This window comes from Triticum urartu, chromosome 3A (assembly GCF_056163025.1).
Source record: "Triticum urartu cultivar PI428250 chromosome 3A, HENAU_Tu73, whole genome shotgun sequence".
Classification (NCBI taxonomy): Eukaryota; Viridiplantae; Streptophyta; class Magnoliopsida; order Poales; family Poaceae; genus Triticum; species Triticum urartu.
Window position 1 is genome coordinate 654,566,986 of NC_141875.1, and position 22,877 is coordinate 654,589,862.

Sequence of the window (22,877 nt, forward strand, 5' to 3'; positions counted from 1 at the left end):
CAGGCCCACCTGCCGGCCCAGCCCAGCCACCCCGCCAGCGAGCAGCTTGGCTTGGCCAAGCAGGCAGGTGCTCGACGGCGAGCACCGCATGCGCGCCACGCAGCTGCCGCCACCTCGCCGCTCCCCGCGTCGACCTTTCGACGTGGGACGAACTCCCTTGCATCCCCCGACCTCGTAGACACCGCACTTTCCCCCTGGTCCCTCTCCATCGCTCTTCCTTCGCCATGGCCGACGCTGCCGTGCTCGCGCCACCGTGAAACCGTGTCTACCGTTGTCCCCATGTTGCACCACCGTGTCCATCCTCTCCGCCATCGTTGACTCCGTCGAGCAGCTGAGCCCCGAGCGCTCAAACGCTCTGCAACGTCTTCTTTGACCTCATCTTCACCGAGCATCGCCGGAGATCCCTTTCGACGTCGCCGCCGCATCGACTCGTCCCAGACCGCGCCGTCTGCCTCTACGTGATCGCCGTGAGCTGCTGCACCTCCCCATCCTCCCCGTTCTTCTTCTCGTGCACCACAACGAGCACACGAAGCTCACCCGCACGCGCCGCCGTGGAGCTCGTCGCCGACGTGTCTTCGGCCAAACACCGGCCACGCCACCTAGTCTAACTACTTCACTTCATCCCTAGGGGCACAACGCACCTCACCACACGCCTCGCCGTGCCCCGTAGCCTCAGGCTCACTTTCGCCCGACTCCGGCGACCGCAAGGCTCGTCGTCGGCGACGTTTCCGGCCACCCTGAGCCCAACCACCACCACCAAACGCCGCGGTTCGTTCCCAGCTAGCCGTAGCTGCTCTCCGCGCATCAATTGGTGCCCTATGGGCGATTTCCACAGCGCGCCACCGCGTCTGGCCTCGCCGGCGGCTAAACGCCGGCAGGTTTTGACCCGCTGACCGGCGAGGTTGACCTGCTGACATGGGTTGACCTCCCCCCTCTCTCTCACCGACATGCGGGCCCCGCCCGACTAATTACTCTATTAGTGCTAACTAAATAGGTTAGTTAATTAGTATAGTCACTGACTAGTGGGCCCTGCCAGTCAATTAGGCTAACTAAACGTAGTTAGTGCACAGAGACACTGACCAGTGGACCCCACCAGTTAGGTTTGACCTGGACTGGCGCCTTTGACCTGCTGACGTCACCCTGACGCGTTGCTGACGCAGTAATTGATTTTCTGGATTTATTCTTATTCAGGAAATTCCAGAAAATAGTTCAAACTTCAAAAATTCATAGAAATTCAACCATAGCTCCAGATGAGATAAATTATATATGATAAATTATCAGAAAAATTCAATCTATCCAATTGTAATGGTTTCATGCATGACAAAACAAGTTTACCTTGCTGTTTAAGCAGAATAAGGAAATGCACTATAAATGCCATGTTTAATGAGCTAATATTTGAATCTTTGATTCAAATGGGTTCATCCCTTCCTATTTTAGCTTGCATTAGGCCAAGACACAATCATATTGCCATGTCATAGCATGCATCATATTGTTGCATATCGTCATGTGTTGATTGTGTTCCGATGTGTTCTTCGTGGTAGGTTCTGCCTCCGAGGATATTCACGAGTAACCAACTGAAGGGCAGTATCCCGTTACCACTCCATCAGGCAAGCAACCATTGATCATTCCGATACAACCCATGTTCTCGCTCCTGCTCTTGTTTACTGCATTAAGACATCGCTATTCAAACTGCTGTGTGCTACGGTAGTTGAACCCTTATCCTCTGCATGACCTGTCATTGCCACAGTAACTAGATGAAACCCACTAGCATGTGTAGGAGTTGATTGAGCCATGTATGTGATTCCTACCTTGCTATGCCTGCTATGCTTAGAGTTGAGTCAGCTCTGGTTCATCTGGGTGATGAGCTAGAGTGAAATGCTTATGTCGGTAATATGAGGGATGTATTGAACATGTTTTGGTAAAGGTATCGATGAGAGGCCATGTAGGAGTACATGGTGGGTTGTTTCATTGAGGCCGTCCATAAGAACTGAGATCTGTATGTGTGATTTAAGATGCAGTTACTACCGTACATTGCGCCCGAAACCAATGGACCCTCTCGGCTTCTTAATCACCCTAGTACTCTGTCCAGGAGTTGCAATTAGTTTCTGGTGTTTGTAGGTTATGTGTTGGCGGCCGTGCGTAGCGCTGACCCTAAGGGTGGGCTATGTTGCGGTAGATACACCGTGACACGGTGTACCGAGTCACCCGTTTGGTGTCTCGGGAACCCTGTTCACATCGTTCGGGGCCGTATGTGGAAACCTCGGCCGGACTCCCTGCCGATGGAACCTGGATAGGCGATAAACCTGGACTAGAGACTTAGGTGTTTAGGTAGGCCGTGGCCGACACCCTCGCTGGGCTTCCGCTTGAAGGTTGCCGAGTACATGTCGTGTAAACGGCGGTAAGTGGTGAAAGCGTGTATGACGAAGTACACCCCTGCAGGGTATAAACTATTCGAATAGCCGCGTCCGTGGTAAAGGACTACTTGGTTGCCTATACAGTTCATAGACAAGTTAATGGATACTACTAAAAGACTCAAGATAAGTGTGAGTACCGAGGATGGCCCTCTCGTAGGATGACGAGGGAGGATCCCCGGTGGAGTATTGTGTTGGTGAGTAGTGGACTCATGTGCGAAAACTATTTTACTGGTGGAGTTCCGTAGGATAGCTTAGCCAAGAGTCAAAGCTGGCTTGCTGCATCAACCCCACCGCCTTCTTGAGAATAAGCATGTATAGTAGGTTCTGATGTAAGACTTGCTGAGTACCTTTGTACTCATGTTTGCTTATTTATTGTTTTCAGACGACAACACTGCCCCCTCCGATGGGTTTTATGTAGACCTTGACGTCGACGAGTGACTAGCCACCCAGGTGGTGATCCTGGCCATGGAGGGCCCTATGTAGATAGACAGGCTTCGAGAAGCCTTCTTTCTTTCTAGAGTCTGTACTCAGACTAGTTGCTTCCGCATGTGCTTGTATGTTTGTATGACTTGAGTGTCGGGTCATGTGACCCCTATCTGTATGAACATGTTATGTATGGCTCTCTGGAGCCTTTAAATAAAGTACTTGAGTTGTAGAGTTTTGTTGTGATGCCATGTTGTATGTACTCATATCGGGCATATTGTGTGTATGATTGAAATGCTTGGTATGAGTGGGATCCGACAATCTAGTTGTTTATCCTTGGCAGCCTTTCTTATGGGGAAATGTAGTCTAGTGTTCCTCGAGCCATAGTAGTCCGCTACAGCCCGGTTCACCGGAGTCCTGCTAGCCCAGCACTACTGTTCAGGACACTTGACTGGCCGGCATGTGTTTCACTTCGTCCCTATGTCTGTCCTTTGGGTAAATGTCACACGGTGACTTCCGGAGTCCTGTTAGCCCAGTGCTACAGCCCGGAATCACTCGTTGATGACCGACATGTTCGATGTGATTCATGTATGCCTGTCTCCATAGGTCTGTGCCGCTTTGGGTTCACGACTAGCCATGTCGGCCCGGGTTCTCTGTCATATGGATGCTAGCGACACTATCATATACGTGAGCCAAAAGGCGCAAACGGTCCCGGGCCATGGTAAGGCGACACCCGTGGGATACCGTGCGTGAGGTCGCAAAGTGATATGAGGTGTTACCGGCTAGATCGATGTGACTTGGAATCGGGGTCCTGACACCCTAGCCTTCGTCGTCGATGTAGAGCTTGCCGCGACGACTCTTGGTCATCCGGCCCACAACGTATCCCTGAGCCCTTCGAAGTTGCCCTTCAAGGACTCAAATCCACCGTGCGCTGGCCCCACAGTGGGCGCCAACTGTCATGGAATTGTCACGACAGATGTCCTAGAGAAAGGACTTAGTCGTAGGGCCATCGCAACTAGGAAGCTTAAAGGGGTTAATTGGGACAAAGGACACGAAAGGTTTTATACTAGTTCGGCCCCTCACGATGCAGGTAAAAGCCTACGTCTAGTGGTGTTTGGAATTGCTAGGGTTTCAAAGACCAGGGAGCGAATATGTCTGCCCTGGCTTCGAGTTGTTGTCTCTTGCCCTAAGCCGCTGCCGGTTCGTCCCTTTATTTACACGGGTTGACGCCTGGCCGCCTACAGAGTCCCGGCCGGCTTATAAAACGTGTCCGGCTCGGTGACTTGTTTTACATGCCTTTCTTTACAAGTCTTTCCTTACAATGGCGGTTTACAATATTGGGCCTTAAGCCGCCTCTGGGCTTTAGGCCTTCTATAAGTCTTAATAAACTATCGCCTTGAATGTTACTAGGCTTCTTTGGCAATGACATATGTACCTAAAAGCACCAAGTTAATATTAGAAGCTAAACAACAATTGCAAAATGATGTAGCACAACACTCCCTCCATCCCATTATATAAGATTTTATTACATGTATATCTAGACATCATCAAAACATTAAGGTAACACTCATCCTTGTTGCTATGTAGCCAGGGATTGGATATTTAGTCATGCAGTACAATGCATGTTGCTATGTAGCCGCAACTATATTAGATATGTCCCTAGTTAACCTACTGATAAATGGGTTGCAGATATATTCAGTGAAATGTCCGATTCGATGATTAATACCTTATCAGCCCCCAGCCTATATGGTACCAGCTACCGATATCCTTGTTCTCAATATTGTCCTGTATGAGTACATATAAAGGCATGTTAAGCACAACAGGCTAAACATCAACCAAATATATCCATGGTAGACAACATAATCTGCAAATTATAGCTTCAATGTGCAGGTTTAAGCATGCTAGTTAAGCAAAATAAGAAGTGGAAAGGTGTGTTAACTGCATCAAGCATATAACATTTAAAAACAAGCAAATAGTGATTCAAATTGGTATTGTGCAGGTCTAAAGTACACTAGTTATTGTTAAAAATGAAAAGGCATGTTAACTGCAACATCCTTAACAAGAACCAAATATCATAATTCATAGTGGTATTGTTGAAACTATTATTGATGAAATTGAAGTGCACAGCAAATAGTTGCACATATAGAGCATCACATTGTGAAGAACTGAAATAAACAAGGCATAAGGCCATCTCTAGCCGATCCTTTAAAAGTTAACAGACTAAAACCCTTAGTGGATATAGGACAATACTATTCTAATCCTGGGATTAGAATAACTATTCTGATCATGGTCCACTATATAGAGGGGCACGGAGGTCCCCCCGAACTCCCGAAGTCGCAGAGAAAAGAAAAAAGAAAAACGCCACACCTAGCCCACTCGTCCACCTCCTCCTCCCCGACCCCGATCCAGCGGCGTTGAGCTCTCGCCCCCTGCCACAACCGCCGCGCCGCCGGCCTGCTTCCGACCACCACCGCGGTATCATCCCACCTGACGCGCCGCCGTCCCGGCTCCTCACCGCCTCCCCTCGACGCGCCTCCATCCACACTTGCCCCATCCACCCACTACCCCGCGCAGCGGCGTGCATCACGACCCCCGCAACCCACCCCCGCCGACGTTGGCTAGCTCCCACCCGCACCGCCGCCTGCAACCATCCGAACCCCAGCTATCCACAGCCCTGAACTTCCTCTCGGACCCTCCCGATCTGTGCCACTTGCGTCGCCGTGTCACAGCGCATCCCAGCCCGTGCGACCTGCGCCGGTGCACATCGCCACACCTCCTGCCGTCGCGCCATCGTCACGCGTCCTCCCTAGCCACCGTGCGGCCCCGCGCCACCAGCAATCCACCTTCCCTCACACCAGACTGGATCCGGCGAGGTCAATGCTCCCTGACGCGCCTCCATTGCTGCCAACCACCACTCGCCTCCGTCGATTTGGCTGCTACCTCCCACCGCCAGCCTTTATCCCCTCGTGGCTGTCCCCGGCGAGGCTCCCCCGCCACCAACACTGCCCCTCCTAGCTTCTCCCCTGTCTCCTTCCATCTTCCGCTGCGCATGATGGATGCCGTGGAAGGGAACGTGAGCTTGCTGGATTCCTTGCCCGTACATTTATTTGAACTAGTGATTCCTTGCCCGTATAGCCACAGTGTCCAGGACATTCAACTTCGCCGCCTCACGCCGTGCAACTTTGCCGTGTCTTGCAACTTGCTCCGCTTCGAGGCGCCATGCTTGTGGAAGTGGCCTCATTTGATGTCTGAAGTTGGATCCTTCCAACCTATCTTAAAAAATGCATCCAAGTCAAAGCGTCATTTCCTTCCCCCTTTCCTGTTTTGTATTGTTCTGAATTTGATGTCTGAAGTTCAGCTGTACTGTCCCCCTGTCCAATTTGTGTATCTGCTCCATTTTTTGTAGCTGCTGTAGGTTGCAGCACCTGTCGTCAAAATCCGAACTTAGCCCCATGTCGTGTGCCAAATCATGTAGCTGACCATGAAGCTTTGCCCCCCTGCTACTGCTACATCGGCAATTTGGCATGAAATTCAACAACTTTAGCTAGAGTTTAGATAATCGAATGACAGAAGTTGCTCTAGAAACTAGAGTAGTATACTGCAGGCTTCAGAATGTAGATAATCGAATGTTCATACAATCAAACCTATAAGTATACTTCAGAGTCAGAGTGTAGGTTATATGAAGATATTCAGAAGTTCACTATATGAAGATATTCAGAAGTATTATTACTAAAAAGATTAGTGTGTTTGGTGCGTGTGTGCTGAGTGTGATGTCTCTTGTGCGTGGGCGCTCACTATATGGGTGTTCGTGTGTTCTGATGTGTATTCGAGCTCATATATGTGCGCTCTGTTTTTTCTTACCATTCATGTGTGCGCTCCGGTGTGTGAGCTTTGGCTTCTGAAAAAAGCATTCTGAAGAAACTAGTGCTACTGTTAGTTGACCATCCATATATTCCTTTAGCTCAGTAAAATAGTTGGTCTAGAAACTGGTGCTACTGTTAATTACTTTTACACAATTCTCTAGTAGTTGGTTAGCCTAAATCAGTAGGCATCGAGCTCAAAGATTATGAAACTGAAACCCTGCACACTAGTCTAGCAGACAAGAAGAGATGCTCTAACTGAAAATCTGAAACTCGATTGTGTCGTGAGTGCCTAACCATGTTCATCGATGCAGCTCTGATCAGACTCTTTATTTTTCCTTGTGAAATCAATGCAGGTGTGGCCATCCGGTCGTGAGAGATGTGTGGAGCGCTGCAGTCCGCTCGTCGTTGACCCCGTGTTTGCCAACGGCCGAGATTATTGTTACGTGTGGACTGCAGCAACGACCGAATCCGAACTTCACCAGCATCACCATTCTTCCTTCTCCTGTTCACCAACATGCACTGCCATCCGCTTGTGACGTTCCACCCGCTAATGTAAAAGACAAAAAGATTTGTACATGAGATGTTAATGTAGTACTGTTCATGGGCAAAAGGTTATCAAAGTTCTCGCAAATTTTTTTTGTAAAAATATAGAAATTCATGGAAGTTCGATTTGTGTATGCTTGTGAGACCGAAACCTTTTTCAGTTGTCATCCAAAAAATGTGGATATGTCTTGCGTGTGTGTGTGTGTGCAGTACACCGAATTGAAAAAGACTATTTTCTGTCAAGTAGATAAAAGAAAGAACATAGAAAATTTAAAAATGTGGATACACACATTTTCTATGTATGAGCAAAGAACAAGAAAAATGCATAATTTTTCCTTCTTTATTTTCCTCTTTGTGATTGTGTGCTCTCCCTGTGTTTTTACAAAATGTCCACAATGAAAGAAAATGTGCCATCTTCCCTGTGTGGTCTGCGCATTTGGTTGCTTCACAAAAAAATTCAGTGAAGTTTAAGTATTATTGCTGCTGAATTCAAAAATAAAAGAACGAGGAGTGCCCAAAGTTTGGTGCTTTCGTCAACACCAGCGGTTCATAAAAAAGATGCTCAAGAGGAATGATAAAAATATTAGTTGAGATGACAACCTCTTCAAGTCCAAAAATGAAAACCAACAAAGTTCAACAAAAAACCCACTAATCCTAGAGTTCAAAAAATAAATAGAAAAAGGTTAAAAAAACTAGTGAACATTCATGACATATGTGTAGAAGTTCAGAGGGAGCTATGAGAGAAACTCAGAGAATAAAACATATTTAGGCACAAAAAAGAACAAAATTGTTTATTTCATGTAACAAAAACTTTAATAATTCAAGGGGGGGGGGGTTAAAGTCGAGACTCAAGAGACGGGATGTCCAGAGGAGAAAAATCAACGGTGTAGACTTGAGTACTTCATGGTGGAAAAACCAACAAGAATCAAGAAAAATTCTGATTTTCTCGTTACTAGAGAATAAAACCAAGAAGTTCAATTAGAAAAAGCGGAGGAGTTTGATATTTATAATGGATTTTTCTAGTTACTAAAGAATAATACCAATAAGTTCAGGTTGAAATAACGAAGAATTTTGATGTTCCTAACAAAACTTCAATTTTCACATTTCTAAAGATACACAAAGAAGTTCAAATAAAAAAAGTTAGAGCGGTTCGATGTCCATAAAAACTTAGATTTTTTTCCGTTAGTAAAGCCAAACAGACAGCAATTCAAATTGATAAATGCCCGAAGTTCACGTACTGCATGATGTGCATTTCGCATGAGAAAAAAAGAATAAAAAGCCAACCTCTAAATATTTAGTTTCTCGAAGTTCAAGTGGTCTGCCCGGGAAAGTTCAAAAAAGGATTTTCCCCATTACTAACAAATAAAACTAAGAAGTTCAAATTTAATAAATGGTGGAGTTCGATGTCTATAAAAAATGCAGTTTTTTCTCATAATTCTTCCCGTTACTAACGAAAAAAAAATCAAGAAGTCCATTTCAAAAATATCCAAGAAGTTGTACGATGTTTATTACAAAATTAGGAATTTTTTCGTTACAAATGAATAACACCAAGATGTCCAATTTAAAAAAAATATGATAGTTCAATGTATATGAAAAACTCAATTTTTCCTCGATACGAAATAATAAACCAAGAAGTTCAATTTAAAAAAATGGAGCAGTTCAATATTTATCACAAAAACTTAAAATTTTCCCATTGCTAACGAATAAACCAAGAAGTTCAGTTCGAAATAACAAAGAAGTTCTATAATGTTTATTACAATACTAAGATTCTTTCCGTATAAAAATCGAATACAATTCTTTACTCAAAAATATGAAAAGGGGAAGTTCAAATTGAATTAACAGAGAAGTTCGGAGTTTATTGAAACCTAGGATTTACCTATTCAAAAAATAAAAAACACAACGACATTTTTTACACTTTTAAAAACAACTCATAAACGAAAAAAGGTTGCTAGAAGTTCAAGTGCTCGATGAGTAAAAGTTTAAAAAAATCTTGCAAGAGAGGTTCACCGTGTATTTAGATGTCCAAAATACATAAAAAAATATATGTTGTTTTTTGTGTTTTAAAACAATTCTCTCAAACCATAGAGAAGTTCAAAGTGATAACAACCGGAAGTTCATGTACTACATGATGTGTATTTCATATAAGAAAAATACAATAAAGTGAAACGGAGTGAAGTTCAACTACTTCACGCACTTCAAAAAATAGCACGTCAAAAACAGAGTGAGGTTCAAACAGACATGCTCCAGAAGTTCAACTACTTCATGCAGTGCGTTTCCGTTCGCGATGAAGGCAGAAATCATGATCTTGTCATTTTCTAATTTACTTCAAAACGGCAGGAATATCATTTGTGTATGTTCAAGTCCTCGGTTGGAGAAAGTTAAAAAATATGTTGTGAGAGAGGTTTGTACAAAGAGAATATCCTTTGTGTAACACTGACGAAATTGATGGGAAAATTAAAAACAAAAATACGTCACAGAAGTTCAAATTGAAAACAACACGAAGTTCGACTACTATAGTGAATGAATTTGAGATGAAAAACTTTTAAAATTGTCGTGAGTATGAAAAAATGATCAACACGGGAAAGTTGCGTGTTTACAGCAGTTTTCCATCGGTATATCACTTGCTCAATTCCGGTGAGTGGATGGAGAGCTACGAGCAGTGGATGGAGAGCTACGAGCAAAAAAATCATGTGAAAAACAGAGTGAAGTTTAGGTACACGCGCCGAGAAGTTCAGATTCTTCACACGGTGCATTTTCGAAGAATCTGTTTCGCGATAAAGGCAGAACGAATGATCTCGTAATTTTCGAAATTACTTGAAAATGGTCAGGATTCAGAGAAAACCATCAACACGAAAAAGTTTCGCATTTTCCGTAGCTTTTCAGCGGTATATTATTTGCCCCATTCCGATAAAGTTTGTAGAAATTACGACAAAAATACGTTTTTAACCATTTTCAAAACTGACATAAAACCATAATGAATTAGGAGAAACAATATATACAAAAAAGTTTCGCATTTCTTCAAGCTTTCCAACGCCATATCATTTGCTGCATTTGGACGTACGGTTAAAAAATTAGCTCGAAAATACGAACTCGGTGGAACTTGTACCGTTTTCTAAATTACTTTTAAACCATTCAAAATTAGAAAAAACTTTTAACATAAAAAAGTAGCGCATTTTCATAAACTTTCCAACGCCATATTATTTGCCTCAATTGGATTAGCCGTTTAGAAATGGCGTCAAAAATATGAACTCGGGTGTTCGGTTTGCGAAATTTTACGATTTTCCGAATTACTCTTTAACCGTAGGGAATTAGAGAAAACTTTCAACATGTGGAAGGAGCGGTTTTGCAGCAGCTTTCCAACGCCATATTATTTGCCTCATTCCGATAAATGGTTTAAAAATGCGATCGAAAATACGATTCACGTTTTTTATATGAAGAAAAAACGGTTTTCAAAACTGCTCTTAAACCGCTTACATTTTGCCAAAAATTTAACTTGGGTCATGATACTGATGTCCATAGCATGGACCAAGACCCCTCACAAGTCCATCTCCTCGATTTTTATAGAATGAGTAAACAATTACTCATGGAGTAGGGGGATAATCAGAGTACATACTGTAGTGTAGCTCCAACAAAACATCACCAATAACGAGTGCATCTTCCTTTGTTCTAGCTAGACAAGTAGCGTCGTGTGTTAGACATGGGTAGTGACAAACTTATTCAAAACCGATTTGATCTCATTCAGGATAGGAAACCATGTTCACTATTTTGACATGGCATCCAACCCATGTCGTCGCTTTTTTCCTCCCACCCTCGTCAGAGGTTACCACGATTCCCATCTGATCACAATATGTCTGAACATGGTCAATTGCAAGGCGATGAGCTTAGGCACTGCATCACTCACCTTCAAGGGTCGGCTAGGTTGCGAAATGATGGTCATGGGACGTCGGTTTAGGACACTAAGGTTTAGCCGGTTCAAGAAACTGGGTTGCGGGACATAAAGATGGAAGCGCCACTACTTTAATCTCTCAAGAAACCCATGAGATTGCTCATCCCAATTTAGAAATCAGAAAGCCATGGAAAATCACACACGTGTGTTGTTCTAGCACATCTGATGACTCACAACAACTACGAAAAATGAAATCTTATAAGAAACAAAAAATGATTGCTTTGTTTGTAACGTCATAAATTGCTTTGCTCATAGTTTTGTAAATCAAATTGCACATATGCAGATGGAATAACATATAGCATAGTAAGAGAAAGTATAGCAAAAGCATGCCTTTCAAGTGACATTTAGCGTACAAATATCATGTTCAGAGGTGAAACTGAGGAACCTCAGTGGCTTAGATGCAATTAAAAGGCTATAATATTCTGGTAAATTACCTTATGTGCAATTGAGCAAGCATGCCTAGTTAGAACAGGGCAAAGAGCTATTGACATAACACGAATAATCAAGAATAATTCAAACAATGTCTACTTCCCTAGTAATGTAGATACCACTATTCTTGCAGCAGGCATACCATTCATGTCAAGTTGTCAACATCTAAATTCTTACACTTGGCAAAATATGTTCGGGAGTTGGCACCAAACTTCATAAAAAATACGTTGATTTGAGAATACAATACTTGAACGAGAGCTTCCAGGCTAAGAGCTTTTAGATTTCCATCAGTCAGGTCTACTGGAAGTTGTCTTCTGAGGTTCATACATAGCATAGGTGTTTCGATAGAATATATGAACTTCAGTGTTATTATTTTCATGCGGAAAAAAAATCTTTAAGTTATCTTGTGAGCTGGTTAATTAAGAGTAACCTTAGTCCTGATGGTATCTATGGGTGGACTTATCGATTGTCACAATCCAAGTAGCTAGTTGCATGCTAAAGTAAGACTACCAGATGTAACACCCCGGATGTAACTTGCCATATTTGTAACTCCGACTCTTGCCATTTTCGGCTTTAAGTTATGAGATTCCCTTCGTGGTTGGGTTTTTGCCTTCGTTTTGCATTTTGTTCATGTCATGTATTTCATATCATGTCATCATGTGCATCGCATTTGCATACATGTTCGTCTCATGCATCCGAGCATTTTCCCCATTGTCCGCTTTGTAATCCGACACTCCTACGTGCACCACGCACCCCTCTTGTCTCTTTTCATGAGTGGGTGTTAAACCTTCTCAGAATGGATCGAGATTTGCCAAGTGTCCTTTGCACACCACGGGTAGACCGCCTGTCAAATTTTGTTCTATTTGGAGTCCGTTCGATACTCCAACGGTTAACCGGGTAACCGCAAAGGCCTCTTCTGTGTTGCAGCCCAACACCCCTCCAAAACGGCCAATAACCCATCCAAACCACTTCCATGTCCTCCATCGTCGGATCACGATCGTGTGGGAGAAAACTACACCTCATTTGGACACTCCTACCTCCTCCTACCTATAAAAAAGCCTCCTCCTTCGAAATTTCGGGCGAAACCCTAGATCCGCCCTCTCCCTCCGCGCTGGACATGTCCGGACTGCGCCGGACATGTCCGCTGCCGCACCCCGTCCACTCAGACGTCACCACGTGGCGCTCCACCGCCACCGCCGCCGAAGCCCGCCAGTCCCGTGCCCAGCCCCTGCGGCCCGACCGCGCCTCGCCGCTCGCGCCTCCGAGCGTCGCCGCCGCGTCCGCTCCCCGCCGCCTCGCTCCCTCGCCGTCGCCCACCGCCCCGCCATCGCCGAGCTAGCGCCGCCGCCCGGCTCCACCGCTCCCCGCTCTGGCTTCCGTGCCTCGCCTCGTTCGACCGCCGCCGCCCACGTGCGCCGCCCTAGCTCCGGCCTTCTTCGGCGGGATCCGGCAACCCCGCGCCCGGATATGGTGATCCCCCCAACTCCGGCCGCCTCCCCGCTCCATCTACGGTGAACTCCGGCCAGATCCGCCGCCGCATCGATTTCCGTGCAACCCGAGGTTGACTTCATTTTTCTTCTAAGTCTTTTTCTGAAACATTTTAGGCCCTTGTTCATCGCCTCGTATCTCGGTGACCGTGACTCCTAATGATGCATATGATATATCAAAATGTTCATTGTGAGATGCTCTTCAATTCATTCCATTGTGGCATTCTTGTTTGAGTGCATCTTGATGCCCTAATCATTGATGCAAGAGTGCTATAAAATGTTTACTACTGCTACTTATCATTTTATGATGAATTGTCATTTTTCCACATTTAATGGGTGCTTGATATGAGCATGAGCTCTATATGTGTTTTGAACTATCTCATGCCATCTTTACAGTGGTGCTTGTCTTGTATTTTTGTGATCTATGTGGTGACTATCACAAGCATGCAAACTAGGCTTCGTGATATTGCTGTTTTCAGGGACTTAGGATTTTGCTAAGTCTTTTGCCTGCTGTTATTTTGATGCCATGTAAACTTGATGCTACAGTGAGATCCATGCTTGTTTTGAGTATCTTGAGTAAGGGTGTTTTCGACATATGGTTATGCTCTATCCATCGATGTCCCTGTTTGCAATTATGGAGTGCCCTAGCATGTCTTGTTCTTGCTCTACTTTTGCTACAAAATGTTCCTGGCAAAATGTTAACATGTTAATCCATATTGCTATGGTTGTTGCTATTGATCCATGCATGCTATGAACTCGATCTTGCCATGGTTAACTTAATGAACATGTCTTATTGCTGTTAGTAGGCTTATCTTGTCATGCAGTGCTTTGTGTTGAGTGATTTGAGCTCGCAAAAACGCCTTCATAATTCTGTTTATGCCATGCTCTGTTTTCTGCTAAGTCTGAAACTGTTAATAAAACTTGCTATGTTTATATGGGTGCCATCATAGCGTATGAGACTTTTTCGCTCATGATCAGTAAGGGACTTTTGTTCTATGTATTTAGTAGAATCATGCCATGCCTTTTTTGATATGATATGTTCCTGTAGCATGTTGCTTGCTTGCTCTAAACATGGCTTCCTGATGTTATTTCTGGCATGTTTGTATTTTCACCAAGTCTGTGAAGTTGATATCTTTTACACTTTTGCCATGCTTGTTTGAACCTGCTCTTCTGTGAGTTAGCCGTAGCTCAGTGTTCATGTTTTGTCAAGCATCTTGAGTACATCACTGCCATATTCTTTTTTGCTATGTTGGGGTGCAGTAGCTTAGTTTCTTCTTGCATGCTAAGTAGCGTCATGCTGTTAATTACAGTTTTGCACCATTCTTGTTTTGCTTGCCATTTGCAAACCGTGCATCCATTTCTGGTGATCTTTATATCGATTTCGACCGAAATCATCTCATCTTTCCAGCGGCGCACTTGGTTTTCCAAGTTGATACCTTGTTCATTCTTTCCCTTCCGGAGCACACATATGCATTGCATATCACATCTCGCATATCATGCCATGTTTTGCATCATGCTACTTGTGCATTGCACCGTGATTGATTGTTGGTCCTTTTGCTTGTGTTCTTGCTTTGGGTAGAGCCAGGAGATGAGTATGTGACCAAGGAACCTGTTGAGTACGCTAACGAGGATCAATCTTTCGACAACTCTGAGAACATTGCAGGCAAGATGACCATACCCTCGAAATCACTTCTATCTTTGCTTGCTAGTTGTTCGCTGTTTTGCTATGCCACGCTACCCACCACTTGCTATATCATGCCTCCCATATTGCCATGTAAAGCCTCTAACCCACCTTTCCTAGCAAACTGTTGTTTGGCTATGTTACCGCCTTTGCTCAGCCCCTCCTATAGCGTTGCTAGTTGCAGGTGAAGTTGAAGTTTGTTCCTTCTTGGAACATGGATATTTGTTGGGATATCATTATTATATCTTATTTACTTTAATCCATCTATATACTTGGTAAAGGGTGGAAGGCTCGGCCTTATGCCTGGTGTTTTGTTCCACTCTTGCCGCCCTAGTTTCCGTCATACCGGTGTTATGTTCCTTAATTTTGCGTTCCTCACGCGGTTGGGTGTTATGGGAACCCCTTGACAGTTCGCTTTGAATAAAACTCCTCCAGCAAGGCCCAACCTTGGTTTTACCATTTGCCACCTAAGCATTTTTCCCTTGAGTTCCGCGGACTCAAGGGTCATCTTTATTTTAAACCCCAGGGCCAGTGTTCCTCGGAGTGTTGGTCCAAACTAGATCCCCTTGCAGCGCCACCTTAGGGAAACTTGAGGGTTGGTTTTAGTTGTACGGATTGCTTATCCAGTGTGCCCTAAGAACGAGATATGTGCAGCTCCTATTAGGATTTGTCGGCACATTCGGGAGGCTTTGCTGGTCTTGTTTTACCATTGTCGAAATGTCTTGTAACCGGGATTCCGAGTCTGATCGGGTCTTCCTGGGAGAAGGAATATCCTTCGTTGACCGTGAGAGCTTGTGATGGGCTAAGTTGGGACACCCCTGCAGGGTTTAAACTTTCGAAAGCCGTGCCCGCGGTTATGGGCAGATGGGAATTTGTTAATATCCGGTTGTAGAAAGCTTGACACTTAACTTAACTAAAATGAATCAACCGCATGTGTAGCTGTGATGGTCTCTTTTCGGCGGAGTCCGGGAAGATAACATGGTCTTGTGTTATGCTTGAACGTAAGTAGCTTCAGGATCACTTCTTGATCACTTATAGCTTCTCGACCATGCGTTGCTTCTCTTCTCGCTCTCTTTTGCGTATGTTAGCCACCATATAAGCTAGTGCTTGCTGCAGCTCCACCTCACTACCCCTTTCCTACCCTTAAGCTTAAATAGTCTTGATCTCGCGGGTGTGAGATTGCTGAGTCCTCGTGACTCACAGATACTTCCAAACAGATGCAGGTGCCGATGATGCCAGTGCAGGGGACGGTACCGAACTCAAGTGGGAGTTCGCTGAAGACTTGGGTTGCTATTATGTTTCTTTTCTCGATGATCAGTAGTGGAGCCTAGTTGGGACGATCGGGGATCTAGCATTTGGGGTAGTCTTTCTTCATTTTGGTTCCGTAGTCGGACCTTTGTTTGTACTTTGGATGATGTATGGATTATTTATGTATTGTGTGAAGTGGAGATTGTAAGCCGACTCTTTATCCCTTTCTCATTCAGTATATGGGATGTGTAAAGATTACCCCTCTTGCGACAGACCTACCATGCAGCTATGCCTCTACGTCGTGCCCCGACACGTGGTAGATATAGCCGCATTGTGGGTGTTACAAGTTGGTAATCAGAGCCTTCCCCGACTTAGGAGCCCCTTGCTTGATTGAATCGCTGGCGTTGTTGAGTCTAGAACAAAATGTTTTGAGTCTTAGGATTATATATATCGGAGAGTAGGATTCTTTTTACTGCTCAGTCCCTTCGTCGCTCTGGTGGAGCCTCCTGACGTAGAGCTTTGACTCTCCTCTCCTCAAATTTCATGATTTTTTTAGGATCACGCGGGTATCTTGGAATCGTTCCGATGGTTTTGTGACGAGAACATTGTTCTTGGTGCCTCCTGACATTTAGGGGTTGTGGCAGTGTCCCGGGGAGTTGAGCTCCGAGGTGTTTCATCACAATTTTATCGTTGCAGTTCTGGAATACCTGAGTTCGCCGACATCGAAAATCTCTTTTATGCAGTTGTTGGTGAGATAACCTCGACGCCACCCAGTACTGGGCGGGAGTTCGGGAGTATTGCCATAACTCGTATAACGGATGCTTTTCGAAGCTTGAGGTAAATGATTTCCGAAGGTTTCTTGGTTATGTGTTCAAGGATGGATACAGCTGTATGTAGGATTTTATAGTTTTGGGTGAGATATTATGCTTCCCCTGTATCCCCAACACATGATTGCATAACCAGAAAGTTTCGGGAGTTTTATAGGTGGGAATTAAGTAGCTCTAGTGTTTCTTCCCGCAAATATTTGGTTTGTGATTGGGTAATCCTTACCACTTATTTATTCATATCCGTTCCTTGTTGCTTTATTCATCTACCTTTATCTAAGTGGCTTCTCAACCTTAATGGACGTGTGATGATTTACTTTGGAATTCATTCGTTCATCCTTGTTCAAATGTTAAGACTTTATGTTGTAATTTCGATCCATTGATTCAGCTTGAATATATGTCTTTCAAGATGCTAATGGATGTCAACCTCTTCAGGATGGCTCCTCCAATGCGTCAGAATCCGCCAACACCTCCACCTCCAGTCTTGTGTTATGCTTGAACGTAAGTAGCTTTAGGATCACTTCTTGATCACTTATAGCTTCTCGACCGTGCGTTGCTTCTCTTCTCGCTCTCTTTTGCGTATGTTAGCCACCATATAAGCTAGTGTTTGCTGCAGCTCAACCTCACTACCCCTTTCCTACCCTTAAGCTTAAATAGTCTTGATCTCGCGGGTGTGAGATTGCTGAGTCCTCGTGACTCACAGATACTTCCAAACAGATGCAGGTGCCGATGATGCCAGTGCAGGGGACGCTACCGAACTCAAGTGGGAGTTCGACGAAGACTTGGGTCGCTATTATGTTTCTTTTCCGGATGATCAGTAGTGGAGCCCAGTTGGGACGATCGGGGATCTAGCATTTGGGGTGGACTTTCTTTATTTTGGTTCCGTAGTTGGACCTTTGTTTGTACTTTGGATGATGTATGGATTATTTATGTATTGTGTGAAGTGGCGATTGTAAGCCAACTCTTTATCCCTTTCTTATTCAGTACATGGGATGTGTAAAGATTACCCCTCTTGCGACATACCTACCATGCGGCTATGCCTCTAAGTCATGCCCCGACACGTGGGAGATATAGCCGCATTGTGGGTGTTACACCACAAATGCAGCACATAGCAAAACTTTTTTTATTGATTGTGGTGCTCTCAAATGGCTAAGGCTACTGCAAATACACAGTATGTGAAGATTCAAACACAACACGGTAGTAAAAGTAATTTATTCTAATCACTCTTGGCTCAGGAAATAATGATTTTGACACAACTTCACACTATTTCAGTGACTCGGATTATGAACACAGGACTATGGAAGTTTTTTTGTATAGCAAATGCTCCTAATTTTCATTGCAATTTTGTCAAATGTCGATGCATGCTGATCTTCTAGCCTATGGTTTTTTCTATGCCATCTGAGCTGAAAGAGACATTATTTGTGTGAAGCGTGGAGAAGAATCGGGTTCAGAGATGACGAAAAATGAAATTTTACTCTTCAATACTTATGGCTGCAAATATTCAGCACAACATAATTAGTTTCATTTGATTCTGCTCTCCAAAAGTACTATTAATTTTCCTAACAATTTTCTCATTTTGAAGATTACTAACTTACAAGTTAACTGTTTCATCACAAACAAAATTTGTTCAGTTTATATTAGTGCACGAATTACCCCTGTTTTAGGTTGGCACTTATGACTCGTTTGTAGCTTTTCGAGGCAATACTGACCTATGAGCAAACTTGAGAATTTATTTCAAATTTACTATTTTCCCCTTGAGCTAATCCATTATTTTTTAGTTGCTGAATTCTTGAAGGTACATAAGCATGTTTAAACAAAGAACATCATAACGTGATTTAATACTGAGTTTGGTGAATGGAAGAATCATCCATGACCCATCCATATTACAGGTGCAAGTTACCAATGCATATATGATGTTATGCTACTAAAGAATTATCAGCCACGCTCATAAGGTGAGTGCAAATGTTCAATACCTTGTCTGCCACAACTGATGTATTTCAGAAAGTCTAATTGCACATTGCTGTGACCTGTGAGTCCAAATTAACTAAGGACTCGTCAATTCTGGGATTTAGAAAGTAGAATCATGGGGCTAAGATATCAAAAGGTTCTGTTATTGTTTTAAAAATTTCTAGCTGACGAGGCAATATTTTCTACATATAGTCGAGAATTGTTTGGAACAGGCTCATATAGTCAAGAATTAAATAGATGAGCTTTTAGAGACTGTTCAACGGCCTTCCTCGAGGGGACCACGGCGAGTAGGCTGTCGTTCTGGCGAAGTCGATGTTCAAAATGCTGATATGATTTTCGTACAGAGAAATGGTTTCATATGTCTTGAGGTGCTCAAGTTCTTACCTATTGGACACTACACCAGAAACAATGTTGGAGGGTGCACCAGAAACGATGTGATGTAACTAAAGGATTTACTCGTCACAACAAGAACCCATCGGTGTTTCCAGGGCACTATTGTACTTGACGTTGAGAGAGATCAGAACGACCTCTCTACGGCAGTGGCGAGGAGGGCTTCCCCTTCGCTGGAACGAAGCAGCGACTCGGCCATGGACAATAACACCCAGATGACCGTGTCTATCATCGTCTTCCTCATCTTCTCCGTCATCTCTGACAGCTTCCACACCCTAAGCAACCAATATTAGTAGTGAGGAATGAATTATGAACATGTAGTAACTCACACAATGAGGAAAGTGATACTGTTTGTTACTTGACAGTACAAAAAATACACTTCCGTGATGATACGTGTTTGTCACAGTAGGTCGCGTTTTCTGTCATGCATGTACATCCATGACGATTTTATGACAAAATCAAGATAGTCATACCTATGCTGTCGTAGAAATGTTCCATGACATTACCAAAATTATCATCACGGAAGTGTCCACTTCCATGACGATAAATCGCGCGTCACAGAAGTGCTTTCGTCAAGGGTGACCGACACGTGGCATCCACCGTAACGGAACGCCGTTAAGCTATCGGGTCGGGTTTTGGATCCGATAACCCGTTAACAGCCCCGACCAATGGGGATTTTCCACGTGTAAAATCATCATTGGCTGGAGGAGACACGTGTCAGGTCCGTGTTGGCACAGGTGTCACTCATCCAATGGGCGAGACGCGCCTATGATTTGTTGACACATGGACCGGACCATCAAGTTTAAATGGGCCGGCCCAACTAAAGGCCCACAAGATTTTGCGGACCATAATGGGCCGGCCCAGCTAAAGGCCCACGAGATTTTGTGGACCATAATGGGCTGGCCCAGCTAAAGGCCCACAAGATTTTGCGGGCCATAATGGGTTGGCCCAGGTAAAGGCCCACAAGATTTTTGTATGCCATAATGGGTCAGCCCAGGTAAAGGCCCACAAGATTCTTGCGGATCATAATGGGCTGGCCCAGCTAAAGGCCCATGAGATTTTGCCGACATTAATGGGCCGGCCCAGCTGTAGGCCCACAAGATTTTGAGGACCCTAGTAGGCCGGCCCATTAACTGGCTGCCATGTTTTGGGCCAAATGCCGGCCCATATTTGATCCAGTCCATTAATGTCCTGCCACGCTCCGGGCCTAATAGTGGCCCATATGAGATATGGCCCATTAAAATCATACCATGTTCTGGGCAAAATTACGGCCCAGATCAGGTTCGGCCCTTTAAGAGGCTTTGGGCTCAATTATGGCCCATATCAGATTCAGCCCGTCAACTGGACACTATGCTTTTGGGCCCACTTGCTAAAGGATCACTTAGTAATTCGGCCTGATATTAGTTTTGGCCTGTTAAGGGCCCATTTAACATTTCGGCCCTATATTAATTTCGGCTTGTTAAAAGCCCGTCATATAGTTGGGCCTAACTACGGCCCGCTTTGCATCCAGCCTGCTCGCAGCCGATATTTGATTGGGCCAAACAAGGACCGAGACAATTTTGGCCTGTTAAAAGCCCGTGATTTGATTCGCACAATCATGGGTCAGAGTTCATTTTGGGCTGCTGCCGGCCCGTGAGCTGTTCGGCACGTTTCAGGCCCAACCTACATCGTGATTGCATGACGGCCCGATTATGTATCGTAATTTTACGGTTTGGCCGATTTTACTGTGAAGACAGTATATATATATACAGTAAAATAACTGCAGCATCATGAATAAGAAAAAACCTAGACTATACAATAAAGAAATTACGACATATTACATCCACTGGGCATCAAAGTTCGCCACTATGATTATAAAGCACAAGCAGACAATGGATTACATACACTGGGCATCAAAGATCGCCACCAGTGCAAATAAACACGCCGACAAAATAATATACAAAACCGATAGCACTTCAATAGAGTTCAAGAAAGGTTAGCCCTGCTGGGGAGCTGCAGCAGAAGCAGCTGAGCAAGATGATGAGACTGTGCTTGTTCAACACTTAGATCTTCCTCACTCTAAAAGATAAACAAGCAGACAGATGACATGTTTTGCACATAAAAGTATCAGTGCTGACAATTCATCACATTTCTTACTGACGAATAAAGTGACACAGTTTAAAATTGCATTAACACAATATGGTATTGTTCAGGTCAAGACATGGCAGGAAATGACATTGTGAAGGAGTTGGCAGCTTCACGACACCACTGGATTACAGATCAAGAACTCATAAGTATCAATGGTTAGTGTGTTGTCAATTTATACCATTTTAGATTGGCAAATAAAGAGAGGTTTAAATAATAGTAGAATGATATGACATTGTTCATAGTTAAGACATTGCAGAATATGACATTGTGTTGTAGTGGGTAGATTCACCACACCACTGGATTTACGGATGAAGAACAGAAGCATACATGCAGTGCAAAAGAAGATCACTTGCTTTGTATAGTTTAATTTACATGGTATGAAGAAGGAACTTGGTTGTACAACTGAAAACTTAAATTGAGAAAGGACAGACTTTTGTTTATGAACTACATAATAAACTTTAAACAAGCAATTTGATGCAAACACCAAAAATAAACAGCTGTTGCAGTCATGACTAACCAACTATATACAACAAAGTTTGAAGGCTTGAGATGGACAAACTTACATTATTGGTGAAGACATGCTCTATAAAGGCCTTGTCCATGCTGATGGGGGGGGGCAATTCAAGAAGTTTACCACAGAATCTTCTTCAAAAGCATTGCCTTTATTCTACATTTTGTTAAGAGTAAATATAGATGTGATAATATACGAAAAAATGGAGAATATTTAAGATAAGATGAAGAGTGATGCTACATAACCAAGTAACTATAAATGTAAGTGCAGCGATACAGGAAAAAGGTACAGCCAAGAGCAATGCACAGCTAAACTTCTTCAGTACCTACCTTATGGTAAGAGTAAATATAGATCTGATGTGTAGAAAATGGAGGGCAAAGGAAAATAAGCTGCAGAGTGATGGTACATGAACAACTACCTGTCATTGTAAGTACACTGATAAAGGACATCATGTACTTACAAGAACAATGCAGAGCTAAAAAAACATTGGCATTGGATATATTCTACACTAATGTAACCATTCATACAGATCTGATAATTTGGAGCAAACAATTGATAAGCAAGCTATCATGCATCCTGCTGTCACATAATGAACCAGGTATGTATGCAAGTACAGTGATACATGACAACAGGTACTAACAAGAGCAAAGCAGCTGGCAGCAGATTTGTGATATCCTGTCGTTCTTGTCAAACCGGAATTCTTCTTCGAGCAGATTTCCTGCAAAAAAGATCCGTAAGGCACATGCGGAACAGTAGAAGTTCAAATTGTCATGTGATTTCATAGACAGTACCTCATCCTGGGAACGAGACCAGTGCATAACAAGGTTTTTCCATTCAATGTCTTCTAAATTTAGCACAGGAGACTTCACCGGAAATTCGTTTATAGAATTGCCATCAAAGTGTGATTTGCTCAGGTAACACCGATACTGTTGCAATGCTTACATGAAAAGCACAAGCAAGCTTTGCTCATCATGACTATCCAGATTGACCCTCGCCTAGTTACAACAATGTAATGTAAATCAT

General features: G+C 43.8%; 1 pseudogene; it reads right to left on the minus strand.

Moving 5' to 3' along the window:
• Positions 1-19,343: 19,343 nt before the first annotated feature.
• Positions 19,344-22,877, minus strand: part of LOC147981117 (uncharacterized) — a 164,423-nt pseudogene continuing 160,889 nt past the window's right edge.